This window comes from Zingiber officinale, chromosome 10B (assembly GCF_018446385.1).
Source record: "Zingiber officinale cultivar Zhangliang chromosome 10B, Zo_v1.1, whole genome shotgun sequence".
NCBI classification, from domain to species: domain Eukaryota; kingdom Viridiplantae; phylum Streptophyta; class Magnoliopsida; order Zingiberales; family Zingiberaceae; genus Zingiber; species Zingiber officinale.
The window spans coordinates 15,494,263-15,507,861 of record NC_056005.1 but is presented as its reverse complement, the minus strand read 5'-3'; positions in this window follow the sequence as shown (position 1 = coordinate 15,507,861).

The following is a 13,599-nucleotide window of genomic DNA, read 5'->3' as shown; positions in this document are numbered from 1 at the left end:
GATAGTACGGACCAACTCTGCCTCATGCTGAGTTCTATGAGGTCCCAACAACTGGGCCTCCCCAACCTCATTCAAATGGTGGTATCCGACAAGACCTACCATACAACACTTCAACGGTGGCATTTGGATAGCCGAATGCAAACCGTTGTTGTAGACGAACTCTACCAATGGCAAATGGTCCTCCCAACTGCCTCCGAAATCCATAACACACGACCTCAGCAGGTCCTCTAAAGTCTGAATGGTCCGCTCTAACTGTCCATCTGTTTGCGGATGGAAAGTTGTACTAAATCAGAGCTGCGTGCCCAAGGCCTGCTGCAGACTCTGCCAGAAACGAGACGTGAATCGGGGGTCTCTATCCGAAATAATAGTCAAAGGGACACCACGTGATCTGATGATCTCCTGGCAAAATAGATCTACCAATCGATCCAGGAAATCAGTCTTCCGGATTGCTAACGAGTGCGCAAATTTGGTTAATCGTTCAACGATTACCCAAATCGCGTCACGGCCTCGTCGTGTCCTCGGCAAACCCACCACAAAGTCCATAGTAATATGTTCCCATTTCCACTCAGGAATAGGAATCCGCTGATGTAATCCAGCAGGTCTCTGGTGCTCAGCCTTCACCTGCTGACAAACAAGACATCTAGCTATAAATTCCGCAATGTCTTTCTTCATACCGTTCCACCAGTAAGAACGCCTCAAATCTCGATACATGCGGGTCCCGCCTGGCTGGATCGCAAATCGAGAGCGATGAGCTTCCTAAAGTAGCTCCTGTAAGACCGGATGAGACTGAGGTACGCATAATCTGTCTCGGAAGTATATAATACCCTCCTCGTCTCGTATGAACTCAGTCTGCTGCCCGGAAGCTATCTGGCTGCAAATAAACTACAAATACTGATCAGCAACCTAGGGCTCTCGTATCCTCGTCCTGATCAACGACTGAGCAACCATGGTAACCAGAGTACCCTGCTCTGTCTGTCCTTACCCCTCAAGGCCCAAATCGGAGGAACCTTAAATCAAGTCTGTGACCACAACTCGGTGGCAAGCTTAAGTCCCTCCGGACTTCCTGCTAAGCGCTTCGGCAACCACATTAGCTCTCCCCGGGTGATAGCTAATGGTACAATCATAATCCTTTAGGAACTCCATCCATCTCCTCTATCGGAGATTAAGTTCCTTCTAAGTAAATAGATATTTGAGACTCTTATGGTCAGTGAGAATCTCAAATGTAACGTCATATAAACAATGTCGCCAAATCTTCATGGCAAAAATAATGGCGACTTGCTCCAGATCATGTACAGGGTAGTTCTTCTCATGCTCCTTCAACCGACGAGAAGCATAGGAGACTACCATATCGTGCTGCATCAGAACAGCGCTCAAACCCTGAATAGATGCGTCGGTGTAGAGGACATATTCGTCCTCTCCAGAAGATAAAACCAAAATCGGAGCCGATACTAATCTCCGCTTCAGCTCCTAGAAGCTGGTCTTGCCATCCTCAGTCCAAGTGAACTTCACGCCTTTCCTGGTCAGGCGTGTAAGTAGCATATGTTAGCTAGAGCCCTAGAGCCAATCATTTGATGATTGTATTTTGGACTTATTGTATCATATTCTATATAAATAAAGGCATTTAGTTTTTGGTTATTATACTTACTTGTATTGATGCCAAATAAACTAAGTATAATAACGTCCTTGAGTAGACGGTTCTCACCTATATCAATCGGTTAGTTGAACCGATAGTGAGATGATATAGGGAACACTACTCTTAATCATTCCTAGTCGAGTATTAACATTCAGGGACAATGTTAATGCAATAAGACTAGCATGTAGGTCAACTCGATAACTTGATCTCACAAGTCATGGATATAGAGATATCAAGTTGACACATGGGTATGCATTAGAAAATGTATACTGAATGACCCGCTATGAGAAAGTATCATGGATCGTTATATGAGTGTCATATACTTTCTCATGTGTCTATTAGTATGACTACTAGTCCTTAGACCTGAAGTCACCATGGTTCCCTACATAAGGAGTTATGTACTTTGGTTTCGTCAAACGTCACCCGTAACTTGGTGGACCATAAAGGCGATTACTGGGTATGTAACAAATTATGCGGAGGGATGTGAGTGATGTAGATGGGATCTATCCCTCCTATATGACAGGAGAGACATCGGCATTCTTGATAGAGTGAGACCACGAAGTGCATGGCCGTGCCCAAATGAGTCAATATAGGATATTGAGCTCATTTGATTGAGTGAGTCTACTTGGAGTTCAAGATTTAGATTGATTAGAGGACGACACGTTCTATGCCTCACATTGATCAATATAGATGTCTAGGATAAAAGGACACTTGTCATATATTGTGAGGAGTCACAATTAGTAGTCACAAGGTGATGTTGGATCTCAACATTCTTGTAACTTGGGTAATAATGATGTATTGCTAGATACCGCTCATTACTTATATTTCTAAATGAGTTTAGGGGCATTTCCAACGTTACAAGAACCTATTGGGTCACACACAAAGAACAAGTGGATGGAGATTAGGTTCATATGATGAACCAAGAGGATTAGATTCATTTGATGAATCAAATTGGATTAAGAGTAATCCTAATTGGGCTAATTGAGTTAGACTCAAGTTGATTCATGTGTTCAATGAGTCTAATTTAGATTATGACTCATTGAATCAATTTAATTAAATGAATTAGATTCATTATATTAAATTGGCTTGAATTAAATGGTTGGATTAGATCAACCATGAGAGAGATTAAGTCAACTTTGACTTGACTTGAGAGGAAGATGAAGAGTCAAGTTTGACTTGACTTTATGCCACCTCATTGGTGAGTTGGCATTAAGTGGACCAATGATGATGCTCCACATCATCATGGTTACTTAAGTGAAGTGCCACCTCATGGGAGTTACCAAGAGTTGTGACTCTTGGTATCCCATGGAGGTTACAAACCACTTAATTAGATGAAAAGAGTTTCATTTTGCAAGGATAACTCTCATTCAAGTGATCTTCCTCCTCCTAAGCTCTCTTCTTGCTCCTTCTCTTCTTTTGGTCGTGGGTTTCAAGCAAGGGAAAAGAAAGGAGAGTGAATCTAATCCAAGAAGAAAGGTTAGTGAAAGTCACATAGAGATTTTAGAGGAGTGTGTTCTCTTCTTTTCCTTTCTTCTTCTTCCAATCCTACCCGAGAGCCCTAGAGAGTGCTAGCACACTTGTGGTGCTCTCTTCTCCATCCTTGAGTGTTAGAGAACACTTCTTGTTCGTGTGGATATCACTAGAGAGTTGTCTACGTTGACAACTTCGAGATCCGGCGTACCGTTGGACGAGCGGGATTTGCGAGGGCACGCTTCAAAGGTATAAAATGTTTTTCCTTTGTAGATCTACTGTAGATCATAGTTTGAAACTCGTACTCGTATTTTTGAAATCTATCCTTTGCACGAGATCTAGTGGCATGGGTGATTCAGGGTTTTCGCGATGCGAAAAGCGGTTTTCGCGGTCCAAAAAACCCAACAGCATAGCAATCCGTGAGAAACCCTCAACGTATCTCCGGAAATATCGAGCCAAACAAAGGAAGTTGCGAGTCTCTTCTATAGACTCTGTCTACTCCCAACGGTAACAACCTCTATCTCCTGTGGAATCACGGTATACTCCTACTGGTGACCGTGTGTCTCAAACATCTCACAAAAGACAACCAAAATACGCACTATTGATCTTCACATATAGACGTTTCAGTCGAAACATCTCTAGAACTATGCGAAGATAGTGTACGTGATACACCTCAGATCAGGAATAAAACACCACGTCGTCAATAACGATAACGAATTCTGATCAAATATCCTAGGGATACCCAAATCATCGAGTCCATGAAAACATCTAAGGTTCCGCAAGCCCTAATGGTAAAATCAAGACACATAATGTCCGTATCACAGACATTCCTAACCATAAGATCTCTGACAATAAATCTGAAATCCAATCACCAATAATATAAATCACCAAAGAATAAATCCACCAATGTGGAAAATACCACATATGTGGGAGCAACGCTCTACCACAAACAATCCGTAATATGTGGGAGCAATGCTCCACCACAACAATCCAAAATATGTAAGAGCAATGCTCTATCACAAACCAACAATAATATGTGGGAGCTCCGCTCCACCACAAACGATCCTTAAGTGTCCAAGGCACCTAACTATCCAACTAGAGGCTGCACGAGATCACTCAACCACATATCACTGTGGGCAGCCAAAGGTATAAACAACCTAGTAAACAAATCAAATCCATAATCAACTCTATCATCATCCTAGTGGGTTGGTCACCCACTAATAGGAGAATTAGTTGACAGGGTTATACAACCAATAACATAATGTAGACACTCAACATTTTACATTCAACATAGGTAGAATCATCATGATGCTACCCACCATACACCTGGCACACATGCACACACAACATATGTATGATCGATATAATCCTCCAATTAGTACACACCAAACATACTCACAATATAGGCATAAATCATCGTGATACCTCCAACAATACATACCGAACCTGGATGCATATATCATCGTAGGTAAAATCAACAATACCCCTCAAACAACACTCACATGACATATATACACATATGCCAAGAGTATAATTAACATATACTTCCAATAAATCATAATCGACATGAGTATACTCTCAAAACAATCATATAATAAACAAAATATCTCAAATATTACCCCGAACACATCTGCACATATCACAACTCAGATTAAATCAATAAGATACATCCAATAAAACACTCAAACATATGTGCATATTCCACAACATAGTTTTTAATTGACAAATACCTCCAATAAACAATCAGACATGTATGTCTAACCACTCGGGTATAATCTACTAGAAACTCACAATAATCATATTTATAAATGTGCACGACCCAAAAGAAAAAAAAATCAGAATTCAAGAACATCAAGACACTCTCATTTTTATCCTAAAAAATATCAATCCACATAATATCAGATGAATAAGTCTATACTCCCCATGAGAGGAAGTTAGCATTCAAAACATCAAATCATTATTTATCCACATAGTCCAATATCAGAGGAAGCAAATATTAATTTTATCATCTTGTTAACTAACCACAACTAACCATATTTATTAAAATCTCATAGGCTCACACAACTGTAAACTCTCTAGCACCCGATTTATAATCTGATCACCAACTATAATCATCAAACCTGTGAATATCATATATGACACTCACTATGTCACCATCAACGACAACCCAAATAATAGATCATCAAAATAGTTATCCACTAATAGACCATCAAAATAAATATCTAGTAATAGATCATCAGACAACCACATAACATTTACTCTCATAAATCATTAGAAATCAATACATCACAATATCTGATCTCACAATATCCCTCAATCTCAAACCATTCTCAACAATGATCAAACATGATAACTCCCCAATGACCAATTTTCATCGTATCGGGTACCCTAATATCCAAAAGATATGAGTATAAAAACTCTACTGGCTAAGTCTACCAGAATATGTAGGTATCATCCATTAGCCAGCTAACAATAGCAGAGGCTGGTATGTGCCTCCATCTCCTACTAGTAGTAACAGAAACTAAAACTACTGATGGTATGATATGAAAAATCTCTAGAGACTATAATCCTTGATCTCTATTAAAGTCAACCATGCTCAATGGCTAACCCATCACATGTAATATGTGTTACAACAACCAGACAGATACTAAATAAAGAATGTTAATACATGTCATAAACTATAAAATTAAACATCATACCTATATGTCGTCTAGAGATGTTCCGTCGCTGTCCAGTCCCCAATTTGACCTCAAAATTCCGAACGAGAAAATCGCCAGAAATCCATAAAAATCCGAAATGGAAGTCTGAATATAACCATAACGAAAATCTGTACAACCCGAAATAGATATCTAAATATCCAGAACACCAAAAGCAGGTATCATAACCTGCTCTGATACCAATAAATTGGTATCAGATAAATCTTGAAAATCCAACACACGGAAATCAAACAAGTATCGCCAACCTGGCACTCTGATACCAAATAAATTGGTATCAGGTTATCCCAAATATCCAAAATACGAAAATAAAGATCGTAAAACCTAAGCTCTGATACCAAATAAATTGTCACGCCCCGGAGGAGTCCCTGTACGAAGAAATTTTGGCAGCATCTCCCCTGTACGGCGGACAATCAGAAACTTTCTACATATCCACATACCTCAGCCACATGCGGCAGGAATAATAACAATAAATAAAATACAACACAGACATTCCACGCAGTTTATATAACAAGTAAACGGAATGAATAATACTCTGACTCGAAATCAACCCTACTCCACTACACTCGTAAAGCTCAAATCCGATTTACTCACCTCTTCTACCATCCAGGCGGGCATGTAGTAAAACATATCGAAATAAAATCCATCAACACATAAAATTTACACCAGATCCATAGTATCAAAAATCCATAGTATCAAAAACAGAATAAGTCTGAACATAGACTAATAAAGAAGAAAACCAAAAGATTACTAAGCCCTTGGGTCAGCAGGGGACTAGTAACTGGAACTCTCTCCTGACAGCATCAACCTGAAAAAAATAACAACAATGGAGGCGGGGTGAGTCCAACACTCAGCAGGTACAATTGATATACAAAGTAAGGAAATAACACCTAGCGCTAATCATGCGTACAGTCTCCTGATATAAGAAAGATAAAAATGCATCTGAAGTAAACAGGAGTGATACTATACTAACCAGGACCTGGGTATAAGGACAAAACAGTCCGAGTGATATGGAAATCCTGTATGCATGTCAAACATAGGTATCCAAACAATATGCAGCATATAAATGCAGCAACCACAAACACAAGCAATAAATGCATCATGCATATGATGCCAATGATGCGTACTGGTCACCCCTGACGCCAGTCGATCATCTCACACCATAATGAGGCCGAGTGGTTAGGGCTGTGACAACCGTGCACTCTGTCGTCACTACTCTTGATGAGTGACCGAGTGGACGGGATGCTGTCGGAGTACACCTATCCTCCTACCCCAAATCATAAATGGGGGAACGCAATGCTCTCATCTCCCAGTACACGATGACGGGGAGGAATCCCTGCCGGATAACACGTTGTGTCACACTACCAATGAGTGGACCAACGGTGCCTAACAGAGTCTCTGCTGCAACACACTCTGCCTGAATCGACCACTAACCCATGAGTGGTGGTGTGTGCAGATCCATGTAACTGGCGATGTGCTCAACAATAATGGAGCAGACTATCGCACAGCATGCAATTATGCAAATGGTGCATGGCACTAACCACAAAATATCTTGACCTAATCCACATATATATAAAAGTGCATCGTAGGTCAACAAATCAAATCAATCAAAGGTACACATAAGGTATAAAACCTAGGTCCTGAACATGGTGAAGCATGGTATATCACTACCCCTATAAGCATGTATCAACAGGTAAGGAATACATGAGATGCAAAACAAGCAATCAATCAATCATGTAATAAGTATCGAGTAGTGATTAACCGGAACAAATAAGAAACATAATTAATGCAACTTGTTATATTCACTACTATGTATATCAAATGACATAAGTCAAAAGTACCCGTCTCCAATCGAAAAGTCCAATCTGGCCCGAATACGACGTCGAGATACTCGTCTCGCGTCAAAGTCCTATGTCACGGATAGAAATACATTTTTATTTAGCTAACTCCTTTAAATAGCTAAATAAAAATCTCTTACACTAAATTAGGGACAAACCCTAATTAACAAAATAACATAAACCTAATCCACGATCCACCATTAGATCAAGAATCCAAACTTAATTCCATTTACACATGATTACACATCTACATAACCAATCACCTAATTCAAATACATAAACAATTATGTATGTACCAATTCCTACCTAAATCAACAGGTATCATAATCATATTCCTTACCTAGATTCACATGATCATCTAACCAATTCCTCCAATTTGGAACATGATCTACAACAAGTATTCAAATACACCTAATCCTTACCTTAATTCAGCCAGCTACTAGAACTCAAGAGTTGATGTTGGACAAAGTACTGCTGGATGAAACGTTGCTGCACAATTAGCGGCTGCTCGTTGCCGGACACGAGGTGAGCAGCTGCTGGAAGCAAGAATACCTGCTGGACTCCAGATCAAGATGACCTCTTCCTCACTGCAGGGGCATCCACTCAATTAGATAACATCCCATACCCATAATTGAACCAAAAAAAAAAACTCTAAGAATCCAAAACTCACAAACGACAGTTTCCTCCGGCGATTAGTGGTGGCGTCGGCTAGGGCAGCGCTGGAAAGAGGGTTCGGGTGCCAACAGAGGAGAGGCGGCACAGTGAGGAGCGACACTGCTCCGAGCGACGCCGACGGCTTGCTAGGGCACCAACACAGAAGAGGGGTCGGCGATGACTCGTCGGACCAGAGGAGGGGAGAGGAATCGGGAGGCGGCGTCGGCGGAGATGCGAGGGCACAAAGGGACGGCGGTCGGCGCTAGGGCTCGGGTGCCGGCACAGAGGAGTCGGAATCACGGTGTGCAGCGGGGAGGAGCGGCTGTCGCTGCACTGCTTCGTGCGGGAAGAAGGAACTCGGCCGGCGGCAACGTCGGGTAGAGAAGGTGCCGAGAGGAGAGGAGAACGAAGAAAGGGGATCGGCGTCTAGGTTTCCGCTCGTGCGGCGCCGGTTAGGGCAGGGGGAAGAAGTCGGGCGCGCGGGGGGTTTCGGCGAGGAAGGCAAAACGAAGGAAAAGAAATAAAATAAAAAGAAACAGGAAAGCAATTATAAACATAAACATTTCCTCGCATAAATGGGCAGCCTATACAGGCTTCCCCGGAACCCCGTTTTTATCCCCGTTATCTTGTCCGTACGTGCTCCGAAAAATTCCCGAAAATTTTCCAAAAATTCTGAAAAATTCCCTTATTAATATTCGCCTATTTTCGGTATTTTACAATTTTGCTCTTGGGCTCTACCCAAAAGGCCTCATTCCAATGAAGATATCTTTTCTCTTATAAACTCATGATCTTTTCCATGTGTTTTCAATGCGGGACTATGTTTGCAACCTTGCAACCCCAGCAATCCCTCCTCAAACAAAGGACCACAGGCTTTCCACGCCCGATCCTCAACCCACCAGGTCTTCCTGCCACTCGGTTCACCCGACCTACTAGGACTTCCTTGCCTAGCCGCAACTAGGACTTCCTGCCTGGTGTATGGTCCTCTTGATCCGAACATAGGAGCCCCCCTTTCTTTGTTTGAAGTCAATATTGTACCCACATGGTTCAATCAGATCATAACTCTTGTACACAGTCGGCGGTTAAATCTTATGGCAGTCCAGGCTCTGATACCAATTGTAGGATCGAAAAGAATTTAGATATCTCCATAATTGCATGATATTGTCCACTTTAGGCCTAAGCCCTCATGGTTTTGCTCTTAGGCTCTACCCAAAAGGTCTCATTCCAATGGAGATATCTTTTCTCTTATAAACCAATGATCTTTTCCATGTGTTTTTAATGTGGGACTATGTTTGCAACCTTGCAACCCCAGCACACAGCGGAAAGAAAAAAAACACAGCACTAACACAAGTAATTTTTTACTTGGTTCGGAGCCTTGGTCGACTCCTACTCCAAGGCCTGCACTCTTCGAGTGCTTTCGTTGGGCAATCCATTAGCAATTTGAAAATTCGATTACAAATTTAAGGTACAAGTACTTTTAAGAAAATACTGACAATAGTAAAGAAATAAAGGCAGCACGTTGTCGGAGTCGCTTCGCAGTGTCCCAGGAGCACAACACGGCAGAGCAAGCTTTGGAAGGCTTTGTTGTTCGTTGTTCTTTGCTCCAGGGTGCATCCTCCTTATATAGGAGGCTCCGAGCGCTCGGATCCCTTCCGGACACCTGGAGTGTGGTGTAGCCCGTCCAACCATGAAGCTCCATGTGGCGAAGCACGTTGGGGATAAATTTTGCATCCCAGACGCCCGGATCCCTTCCGAGCGCCCAGACCTTTCTTTTTCCAGCAACCTGCAAAAACATTAGTCCGAGCCAAAATGCAAAATTACCCTGCAAAACAAAGTGTTATCACAGTTAAGTTATAAGAGTAATAAAAAGCAGTAATTAGATTCCATCTCATCTAGACCGGAATCTAGTCACGATCTCAACTTAGATTTCCAAAATGGATCTAAGTTGGATCGACGCCTAATGTTCCCTTCCTGGGAACGCATCCTCACAGTCACTCCCCTCCAGTTAGGGTTGTAAACAAGTCGAGCCGAGCTTTGGGGTGTTCAAGCTTGTTTGATAAGGTAACCAAGCCAAACCGAGCCAAGCTTAAAATGAACCAAGCTTTTGAAATGAGTGTTCAAGCTTGGCTTAGTTTATTTTTTATGAGCTTGAGCTTGTTTAAAGCTTAGCTTGAGCTTGGTTCATTTAGATGTTATCAAACTCTCAATTCAAGCTTGGCTTGAGCTTGGTTCGAGCTTGGCTTGAACTTGGTTCGAACTTAGTTCGTTTAGATGTTATCAATCTCTTAATTCAAGCTTGTTTGATTGTTTGAAATTTTTAGTTGTTTGATTGATTATTGAGCTTGATAATTTAAATTTATTTATTTATTTTATTTTATTGTTTATTTAGCATATTGAAAAGAGTTTTATTAATGAATATGGTTCGTGAATATTGTTCATGAACGTTGTTCACGAACATTGTTCATGAATGTTGTTCATGAACGTTGTTCACGAACGTTAATGAGCAGAACACATATGTGTTCAAGCTTATTTTTTTTAGCTTAACGAGTTGTTCAAGCTTGTTTGTTTAATTAATCTAATGTATATTGAACGAACATAAACAAGCTCTTACCAAACTGAACACCAAGCTTGTTCAAGAACGCTTGGTTCATTTACAGCCCTACCTCCAGTGACTTACCTCAACTTACCTGCCAGACGTCCGGTCAGCCCTTCGACCCATCTGGACTTCGTGCTAGACGTCCGGTCAGCCCTTCGACCCGTCTGGACTTCTTGCTAGCTATCCGGTCAAATTGATATTTGAGTGCATGAATATAATCAGTAGAAATAGACGAACGCATATGATCTAGTTTCATGTCAATCCAAGGTTATTTGGTCCATCAGTCGATTTTCGGCAAAAACAGCTAATGGACCAAATGACCTCGAATTTACATGAAATTAGTTCCTATGTGTTCGGCTATCTCTTCTGATTATATTCATGCTCTCAAACGTTAATTTGTTTGATATATTGAGAGTGATGATTTTTTGAACATGAATGTGTTTAAAAATTTAATTCGTGTCTAAAAAATCATCACTCTCAATATATTAAGTCAAATTGATATTTGAGGACATGGATATAATCAGGAGAAGTAGACAAACATATAAAAACTAGTTTCATGTCAATCCAAAGTCATTTGGTTTATCAACCAATTTTGCCCAAAATCGACTGATAGACCAAATGACTTCGAATTTACATAAAACTAGTTCTTATCTATTTGTCTACCTCTTCTGATTATATCAATGCCCTTAAACGTCAATTTAACTTAATATATTGAGAGCAATAATTTTTTGAATATGAATATGTTTAAATATTTTAATTCGTATTTAAAAAATCATCACTCTCAATATATTTTATCAAATTGGTATTTAAGGGCATGTATATAATCATGAGAGATAGACGAACACATAAGAACTAGTTTCATATTTATCCGAAGTCATTTGGTCCATCAACCGATTTTGTCCAAATTCAACTGATGAACCAAATGACTTCGAATTGATATAAAATTAGTTGCTATAAATTTTAAAAGATAATACTAAATAGCTAGAATCTGACTAGTTAAAATAATTTTTTTATATATTTTAGGGTTATTATTAAAGGTGTTTAAATAATATCATATTGTATGAATCAATTATATCCTTTCTCACCTATTTTCATATTTAATTTCAAAAATAATAACTAATTAATTTTTATTAATAATACTTAATTAATTTTTTAACCAGCTTAATTAATTTTTTATCAGATAAATTTATTTTCATTCTGGCAAGCCAGATTTACCCAATTTTAAAATGACTTTTTTCTGAATTTTTTAAATAAATCAACCCATATTAAAACTATAACATCTATTTAATAAGAAAGAAGCTTTTTCAATGACAGTCATATTTCAAAATAAAAAAAGCTTTTTAATAGGGATGCAATGGCTCGGTTTTAATCAGATTTTATATCCTCCGTCCCTATAATTATCATATATAAAATTTATTCATACTCATTAAATAATCAAATATCTTCTAGGGTCAGTATTGAATGCTCATCTTATTAAGGTGAAATTGTCAGATGATTTTTGACCGTCATATTTTTTTTTCACGGTAAACATCTTCCTGTTGCTCTCTATCATGCTGATTCAAGTCCCGGACTATGGTGCCACGGTAATACAGGTTGTTACCCCAGAAATTTCGGTTCGGAACCCTATTTTGCGGGCAAAATCCATAAGGTTGTGGTTCCTTTGAATTATTCTCAGAGCGACCGATTTTGGAGCAGAGGTGTCGATTTCCCGTCGAATTGGTGGCGTTTCTGGGGTCGGGTACATGAAGGAACCCTCCTACCGGACGAAGGTTGTGGTTCGGTGGTTGCCGGCTTCGATATCACAGGCAGCGCTTGTGGAGCAGATTGACAACAGGTTCGCCGGCCGCTACGATTGGTTTTGTTTTCGCCCCGCGAAGAATAGGCAAGTGGACATTTATATTCCTTTTTTTTTTAAAGAAAAAGTTCTTTTTCGAATTCCTGGTCTTTGTTATTTTGAATGACAATTCATAGTGCTGGATGGGGTTTGTTGGTAGTTTTATCGACGTAATAAAAACACGGGGGCCTTGGTTAACTTGCCGGTGATAATAGGCTCATGTGGTTAATACTGGGTGTTGATGCCCTATTTCACAGCCTTTGTTCTACGTCTCTGTTCGGATTATACATGTATCTAGATCTAGTTACCCCGGAGCAATCTGGATTTGATCTTGTGCCTCTTTTTATTCTTCACCCTTGGTGTCTAAGTTTCTTTTTCTTCGAAATCACAAATTTGAAGTACTCGAGGTGCTTATGATTCTTTGTTCTGATTCCGTATTCTTCCTGCAATTCCATAAGTTGGCATCAGCACTATTATGATAAACCTTTGTCTTTGTAATTAGCCTGCCGATGAGAATCTGTTCTGCATATGATCTTTTGTCTGGTTACTTCAGTGTCATGCCTTATTTGACTAAGGATATGTAGTTAAAATTTACAATATAAACTATATTTGTTGGCAGTTAGCATAACTCTTAGTAGGATAGCCAAATGCCACGCCTCATCATCAAGCGTATGTTTATTCCAATTGAATTCGTTCAACTCTTATTTTCTATAATATTTATAGACTTTGAGCGCTATATTTGTTTTCCCGATTGAGAAATGAAGTGAAAAATGTGAAATATTGGTTGATTTGTTATGCTCCTAGTCATATCATATACTCATATTGACGAAGGGAAGGACTAATCTTTAGAAGAAAAAAAAAAC